This window comes from Anabrus simplex, chromosome 11, assembly GCF_040414725.1.
Source record: "Anabrus simplex isolate iqAnaSimp1 chromosome 11, ASM4041472v1, whole genome shotgun sequence".
NCBI lineage: Eukaryota > Metazoa > Arthropoda > Insecta > Orthoptera > Tettigoniidae > Anabrus > Anabrus simplex.
The window spans coordinates 56,848,871-56,858,096 of NC_090275.1; positions in this window are offsets into that span (position 1 = coordinate 56,848,871).

A 9,226-nucleotide genomic window follows, 5' to 3' on the forward strand; every position below is an offset into this window, starting at 1 on the left:
TTTCTGTATATGGGATGTTTTGTTTTAGTTTGGTTAGGTTTGACGGTACTGTTTGGGGAATTTTATTAATGTTAATTAATGTACACTTATTTTATACATTTTATTTAGAATGAAGCGATGATTCAAATGTTTACGTTTTGAAAAAAAATTGATGATCAAGAGGCGCTAAGAAAAGTATTTTAACTATAGAAGATTGGCGTTTTATACCAAAATAAAGTAACAATATTTTTATTAGTACATAAATGTGAAAATTGACTAATGATTATATTATATAAAAATAGCAGTGGTTAGTGTGATTAAATGCCACCCTTGGAGGCCCGGGTTCGATTCCCGGCTCTGCCATGCAATTTAAAATGTGGTACGAGAGCTGGAACAGGGTCCACTCAACCTCGGGAGGTCAGCTGAGCAGAGGGTGGGGGTCGAATTCTACTTCAGCCATCCTCGAAGTGGTTTTCCGTGGTTTCCTACTTCTCCTCCAGACAAATGCCGCGATGGTACCTAACTTAAGTGCACGGCCGCTTCCTCCCCTCTTCCTTGTCCATCCCTTTCCATTTTTCCATCCCCCCACAAGGCCCCTATTCAGCATGGCAGGTGAGGCCGCCCAAAGTCTCACGCTCCAGGACACTGCCCTTGAGGCGGTAGAGGTGGGATCCCTCGCTGAGTCCGACGGAAAAACCAACACTGGAAGGTCAACGGGTTAAGAAAGAAAGAAAGAAAGAAAGAAAGAAAGAAAGAAAGAAAGAAAGAAAGAAAAATAGCTGTAGTTTCCGGCCAGTTTTCATTACAAATGGCGACTAATGATGATGACTAATGTCTATAATCACTACTTCACACAAAGTGAACACACCAATATTCACTTCTGGCATGAAAAATGTTGGACAAGAAACTACTGTACTAATATTTACTCATGTTTACAACGCGCTCTAGAATAAGCTAACTTCAAGGTCATCAGTGCCAATAATTTTAAAACTTGTTGGATATAGTCTTATTTAATCCATTACTAGTCCAAAACATGGATTATGAACAATTAAAGGGGAGAGATAACTTGGAATTTGTTTTCTGGATCGTCAGATCTATCGGACGTTGGCGTTTTCCGACGAAATTTGAAATGTGGTGTGAGGACTAGAACGGTTTTCGGTGGTTTCCTACTTTTCCTCCAGGAAAATGCCGGAATGGTCCCTAACTTAAGGTTACGGCCGCTTCCTTCCCTGTTCCTTGCCCATCCCTTCCAGTCGCGAGGTACTGGTCCTCCTCGCCAGCTGTATCCTCCCGACCAAATGTCTCAAGCTCCAGGGCACTGCCCTTGAGGCGGAAGAGAAGTCCAGAAAGGAGTATAACAGATGGTAAAGGAAATTAAAGAGGAATTTGGAAAGGGAATCACAATCCAAGGATAGGAAATCAAAATCTTGAATTTGCCGATGATATTGTTATTTTATCAGAGACTGCAGAAGGTCTGGAGAAATTCGTGAATGGTATGGGCAGAGTCGACTCGTTGGCTGAATGGTCAGCGTACTGGCCTTCCGTTCAGAGGGTCCCGGGTTCGATTCCCGGCCGGGTTGGTTAATTCCAATGGCTTGGGGGCTGGGTGTTTGTTCTGTCCCCAACATCCCTGCAACTCACACACCACACATAACACTATACTTCACTACAATAACACGCAGTTACCTACACATGGCAGATGCCGCCCACCCTCATCGGAGGGTCTGCCTTACAAGGGCTGCGACTCGGCTAGAAATAGCCACACGAAATTATTTTATGGACAGAGTCTTGGGGAAGGAGCGCAAGATGAAAATAAATAAGTCCAAAATAAAAGTATTGGAGTGCAGTCGAACGCAGTCAGGTGATGCATGAAATATTAGATAGGAAATGAAGTCTTAAAGGAAGTAGATAATTATTGTTACGTTGGTAGTAAAATCACTAATGATGGCAGAAGTAAGGAGGACACAAAATGCAGACAAGCACAAACAAGGAAGACCTTTCTCAAGAAAAGAAATTTGCTCACTTCGAACATCGATATCATTGGAGAGAGAGAGTAAAAAAAGGTTTTTGAAGACTTTCGTATAGAGCGTGGCATTTTACGGAAGTGAAACATGGACGATAACTAGCTCAGAAATAAAGAGAATAGAAGCTTTTGAAATGTAGTGTACCGGGGAGTTGGTCGTGCGGTTAGGGGCGCGCAGCTGTGAGCTCGCATCCGGGAGATAGTGGGTTCGAATCCCATTGTCGGCAGCCCTGAAAATGGTGTTCCGTGGTTTCCCCATTTTCACACCAGGCAAATGCTGGGGCTGTACCTTAAATAAGGCCACGGCCGCTTCTTTCCCACTCATAGGTCTTTCCTGTCCCATCGTCACCATAAGACCTATCTGTGGCGGTGCGACGTAAAGCAGATAGAAAAAAAGAAAAAACAGAAGAATGCTGGATGTGAGATGAGTAGAACGAATTACGAATGACGGGATACTGAATCGAATTCGTGAGAAGAGATCGATTTGCCTAAATTTGATGATAAGAAGAGATAGAACCCTTTCTGGCACTATAGTACCCTGATGGAGATGTCATGTTTCAACATGACAATGCGCCATGTCACCGCTCTGTGGTGATACGCAGGTGGTTTGAGGAGCACTCCAGTGAAGATACGACCATGGACTGGCCCTCAAGATCTCCCGATCTTACTCCAATCGAGCATTTATGAGACGCTGTCGATGCTGGTATACGCACCATGAACCGCGCGCCAACCACCCAAGACCAATTGTGGGTAGCAATACAAGATAAGTGGGTTCAGATCCTTCCAGAACGATTCCAACATCGTGTAGAGTCGATGCCTCGCTGTGTTACTGCCGTTTTGAAGGCTGTCGGAGGAGTAACTCGTTAATAACATCACATTCAGTGTCTTCCCCTGACTTCTGGTCACTCAATGTACTTACCTCCAAAGTTACGTAGGCCTGCAGCTAACAATGTCCAGGTTTCGGCATCATACAGAAGAACTGGAATAATAACACCATTATAAACCCTCGTGCTGATGGTTCCTCTTTTCCATTGCATTCGAGAGATAATAGGTTGTAACCTCATTGACGATAGCCCTCAAGATAGTTTTCCGTTGTTCCCCATTTTTATACCAACTTAACTTAATTAATACCACGGTCGTTTCCTTCCTAATCCAAACCCCTTCTTGTCCCATCGTCGCCATAAAACGCATTTGTGTCGGTGCGACTTAAAGCAATTTGCAAATATTAAAAAAATAAAAGTCTTTCTCACAAGCACCACTTCAAGCTGGCGAATGCTGCCCGGGCACTAGCAATCCAGGCAATGATATCACTTGAGGCTCACCTTTGAGGTACTGTGTACCCCTGTACTGCTGTTGGATGACAATATTGCAATCTACTTAAATACTTCGCCTCACGCGTGGGCGTTAATTGTAACATAAAAGTGCTGATGACCTAGATGTTAGGCCCCTTTCAACATCAAGCATTATCATCAGTAACATAACAATTATATTAATAAAAATATTAATTCTCGTACCATAATTGAATGTAATTATCACTTGGCGATTTCAGATGAAGTGCAGTTTAAGGTAAGTGAATAAATAAATAAATACATGACGGCAATAATAAAAGTACACAGGGCACTAGGAAAGTTTTGCAATGTGAGTGAACGCTTTAGACTTCTTCAAATTAATTTCCACTACATTGAGTACACTTCTCCATACGTTGAAACCAGTCACTGAACCAAGTCTGCCACTTTTTTTCGGTTACATTTTCACACTCTTGATCCCATGCTGCCAGAAGCTCCTCGTCGGATACAAAACGCCGCCCTTTCAGCTTCATCTTCACTTCTGGGAAGAGTGCGAATTCACATGGAGTAAGATCAGGACTGTATGGAGGGTGATCAAACACAGTCAACCCTGAGCTGGCAAGAAAATCTATTGTTACATTAGCACGATGTGCTGGAGCATTGTCGTGATGCAAGAGCCAAGTGTTGAGCCGTGACCTTGGATACACGATAAACAATCCTTTATCCTCTTAATTCGATTAAGCAAATCATCCCCAGACTAACACTTCCTACGCATTAATGTCCTGGTTATTCACCTTTTCATAATCAGGTGCTTGGATAAATCCAGCCTACCAAATTTTCCGTCCTGTTCTTATCTTATACACTTAACTGTTTTTACCTGGATATTTTTCTTTCTTTCTTAATCCATTTACTCAGCGAGGGATCCCACCTCTACCGCCTCAAGGGCAGTGTCCTGAAGCGTGAGATATTGGGTCGGGGGATACAACCGGGGAGAATGACCAGTACCTGGCCCAGGTGGCATCACCTGCTATGCTGAACAGGGCCCTTGATGGGGGATGGGAAGATTGGAAAGGATAGGCAAGGAAGAGGGAAGGAAGCGGCCGTGGCCTTGAGTTAGGTACCATCCTGGCATTTGCCTGGAGGAGAAGTGGGAAACCACGGAAAACCACTTCCAGGATGGCTGATGTGGGAATCGAACCCACCTCTACTCAGTTGACGTCCCGAGGCTGAGTGGATCCCGTTCCAGCCCTCATACCACTTTTCAAATTTCGTGGCAGACCCGGGAATCGAACCCGGGCTTCCGGGGGTGGCAGCTAAACACACTAACCACTACACCACAGAGGCGGACACCTGGATATTTTACCTGGTTTTACCCAGGATTATACACGTAGGCTAAGTTGAAATGTCCCAGAATGGGCTGTCTGATTCTTACCACGACCGAGTTCGATAGCTGCAGTCGCTTAAGTGCGGCCAGTATCCAGTAATCGGGAGATAGTGGGTTCGAGCCCCACTGTCGGCAGCCCTGAAGATGGTTTTCCGTGGTTTCCCATTTTCACACCAGGCAAATGCCGGGGCTGTACCTTACTTAAGGCCACGGCCGCTTCCATCCACTTCCTAGGCCTTTCCTATCCCATCGTCGCCATAAGACATATCTGTGCCGGTGCGACGTAAAGCAAGTAGCAAAAAAAAAAAAAAAATTCTTACCATTAATATATAATTTTAACAAATAAATACTCGAAATACCTAAATGTTTGTAGCCCGCCTGGTGGCCGTGATCGTTAAGGTGTTAAAGTCTAAACGGTCTGACACCGAGATTAGCCGGTTCGAGTCCCGTTAGTCGAAAAAAAATTCACCATCAGAATGTTGGCCGGCAGGGTAGGGGAGATAGTGGTGGAGGTGGTGGTATACAATTTCTAATCACTAGATTGCGTGCCAAAAGCCTGGATTTAATTCCAAACCTCTCCGCAGTGCTCATATGGAGTGAGGGCATATGACGCTGTTGATGGTGATTCGTTCGTCGGATGGCGACGTAAAGCCATGAGCAGACCCCTTGGTGCTATTCGACAGGAGTAGGCTTCGTGCCGGCACTGGGTTTCACCCTCTCCCTTCATTCATTTCATCTCATTAACTCCTCTGATGAGGTTGACGTCAGGAAGGACATCCGGTCATAAAAACCCGTCACGACAAATTCATCTCACCTCACCTCATACCCGAGAAACGGGACAAGGGTTGGACAAACAAACCTAACTTAATTATTATAATTCAGATACAGTATGCACATTAGAATTAATTTTGGCATAATAATATCATGATTGCCTACACATTTCTTTACATAATAAGCTGTTACGATTACACATTAATAATATAAAACAACCCAGACAGCCGTGCGTGTCAACACGGTACATGTTACACTTACACTTGTCCCATCGACACCATAACCTATCTGTGTCGGTGCGACGTAGAAAAATAAAAAAGTATTTCCCACAAGCACCACTTCACGCTGACGAATGCTGCCTGGGCACTGCTAATCCAGGCAATGCTATCACTTGAGATTGTCACCTTTGAGGCTGAGATCAGGAAACCCTGATACTTGAAACTTGTTCAACAGGTTCACCGTTTAGAGTGGATTGTATTTTGCTTCCATCCATACAGATTCGCATGGTCTTTTCGGAATTTATCAGGCCCAGTTGTCGTGCTCTGTTATTAATATCCTCCAGCGGGGTCTGAGCTGATGTTTCTGTTTTTTCATCGTCGGTATAATTCACATCTTTGATCGATAGCCCATTTGTGCTACATGTAACGTCTGTTCTGTCTTCCATACTCTTTCCCATAATCCAATCTATCACAGTGTTGAAGGGCATGGGACTAAGAGCTCTGTGGTGCTTCCGTTAACTTCGACTCCACGAACAGTAGCATCATAGTAGGCAATCAATGGCGGCGATTAAGGGTGGTGGGGGGTGGGTGAGGGGGTGCAGTTTCCCCTCCACTTTGTGGTAAAAAATTAAGTGTTTGTTCTATTTTAGCCCCCTAAAAGTAAGGATTATTAAAAAATACAAACCCTGTTGTCGCATCACCTAATTATTTTATTCATTAATTATTTAGAAAAGTTCATGGTGGAAATACGCACAAAACGTCACGACTAACCGCTTCGTACAGGGGCTGCCTGGCCGAGGCGGTAAAGACGTGCTCGGTTCGCCCGGAAGGACGTGGGTCCGAATCCCCGTCAAGAAGTCGTAAAATTTAAGAAACGAGATTTCCACTTCCGGAGGTGCACATGGCCCTGAGGTTCACTCAGCCTACACCAACAATGAGTACCAGGTAAATTCCTGGGGGCAAAGGCGGCCTGGCGTGTAGCTAACCACTCTACCCCATCCAGTGCCGAGGTTACGATTAGTGGAAGCCTTTACCTTCCACCCCTCCAAGGGCCTTCATGGCCTGTACGGGGATGACTTTGCTTTGATTTGCTTTTTAACCGTTTCGTACAGCGCCACAGGCAGTGGCGAGTTGCTCAGCAGGGTGTGAAGAAGGGTAGCTTGCTACGGGCATTCGTCAGTCTGTCAATATGTCTGTCTAGTATATGATGATACTCCGTTAGTGTGTAGTCAAATACAAAATCATATTTTATTGTATAACCACGGCGTACTTCTCTTTAATTGTTCCTTTGGTGAAAACTTTATTGTATAGCCATCATTTTCATCTCCCCTTGTCCAGCTTCTGCCAGGTCGGGGTGTTGATGGTACTTGTCCACCGTTGCCTCTCCTTAAACCACTCCTCTCCGGTAATTGTATTCCAGTCCAGTATTCTTTATACCACCGAGCTCGATAGCTGCAGTCGCTTAAGTGCGGCCAGTATCCAGTATTCGGGAGATAGTAGGTTCGAATCCCACTGTCGGCAGCCCTGAAAATGGTTTTCCGTGGTTTCCTATTTTCACACCAGGCAAATGCTGCGGCTGTACCTTAATTAAGGCCACGGCCGCTTCCTTCCCACTCCTAACCCCTTCCTGTCCCATCGTCGCCATAAGACATATCTGGGTCGGTGCGACGTAAAGCAACTAGCAAAAAAAAAAAAAAAAAAAAAAACAAACTTTATACCACGTTTTTTTAGGCCTGTCGAGCCAAAAATATGTGATTTACTTGGCATGAAGTCACATTCCTAATTCTTCTCTGCTAGTCTTCTCACCCACTGGTTGAGGACGAGATCTAACTATCTGATCCCTGAGTATTGACCAAATAAAACATTTCCACTCACAAAAAAAAAAAAAAAAACAATGTTGGTCTATAGATTAATGGACTTGGTTGACTATGGCAATGGCAAATGCTTAATAGCCTTCACCTTGCCCAGGAAGTGTCGCCCTCTGTGAAGCAGCAAACGAGTTACAGGTATGGACTTAGTTTGTAAAGGCAGTGAATAAATCGAAGTCTTGTTAGTTCCAGTTTGCATTAATCCCCAAACTGACCACTGGTGGACTTGGTCCACTTTGATTGTGAACCCCTCATATAGAGGGTGAAGCGAAATTCGCGCACTCGGGCGTCGCAGCGCGACTCCTCACATGCCAACAATAAAAAAATGTCTCTCACAAAAAGTTCGTCCTGCGAGTATATCCGGAAGAAAAAGGACGTTGAAGAGTGGCAATCTGGCAACACTGTAACCACATGTAGGGTAACTACCTCTGTCAGCACATAATAGTCGTGCTGTACAGTTGGTGCAGTGGATGGAGTTTTGGGTTAGCATGCAGGAGGTCGAAGCTTCGATCCTGGATTGAGGGTTTTTTCTTTCTTTCTTTTCTTTCTTAATCCGTTTACCCGCCAGGGTTGGTTTTCCCTCGGACTCTGCGAGGGATCCCACCTCTACTGCCTCAGGGGCAGTGTCCTGGAGCTTCAGACTCTGGGTCGGAGGATACAACTGGAGAGAATGACCAGTATCTCTCCCAGGTGGCCTCACCTACTATGCTGAACAGGGGCCTTGGTGGGGGATGGGAAGATAGGAAGGGATATACAAGGAAGAGGGAAGGAAGCGGCCGTGGCCTTACGTTAGGAAAGAGAGACAGCGCTATTGCTCCAAATCGAGGAGTGGGGGTCTGCACTCTGATCAACCAAGAGAAATCGTCTTTTGCACCGTGCACAGTGCATGCACCAGGCGTATGCACCCTGCTCTAGCGCCAACCATTAACCTTATGACTTCCATATCATCCAAGTGGTATTGCTGTTGATAGAATGGGATGGTTGGTTCATATGTTGTTTTCTTTTCCTCATGTACCTCATTGGGTTGTGTTTCGGATGTCTCAAATCTGATCGTCGGATCTATTATAAAGCCCTTTCACCGAGCTCGATAGCTGCAGTCGCTTAAGTGCGGCCAGTATCCAGTATTCGGGAGATAGTAGGTTCGAACCCCACTATCGGCAGCCCTGAAGATGGTTTTCCGTGGTTTCCCATTTTAACATCAGGCGAATGCTGGGGCTGTACCTTAATTAAGGCCACGGTCGCTTCCTTCCCACTCCTAGTCCTTTCTTGTCCCATCGTCGCCACAAGACCTACTTGTGTCGGTGCGACGTAAAGCAACTAGCAAAAAAAAAAAAAAAAAAAAAAAAAAAAAAAAAAAAAAAAAAAAAAAAAAAAAGAAAAAAAGAAAAGCCCTTTCGGTGGTCTTTGAAGACTATCATGTACTTTACCAGTGAATGATTACAACGACCTGAAAAACACAACTTGAAACGATATAAAGATCAAGTCTTCATAAATTCGTCACATTAGTAACCAAGACAGAAACTAAAATAAAAGAAAATAGAACGCAGTTATCTGCATGATCTTTCTACGGTTATGGCAGGGTGATCAGACCTTTTCACGCGCATGTTCTACATTTCAACTTTCTGCCCGGGCTCTGGTAGGAATTCTTAATAATTGCAAACTGTCCTACATTTTGAAAAATTGCTGTCAATTTTGAT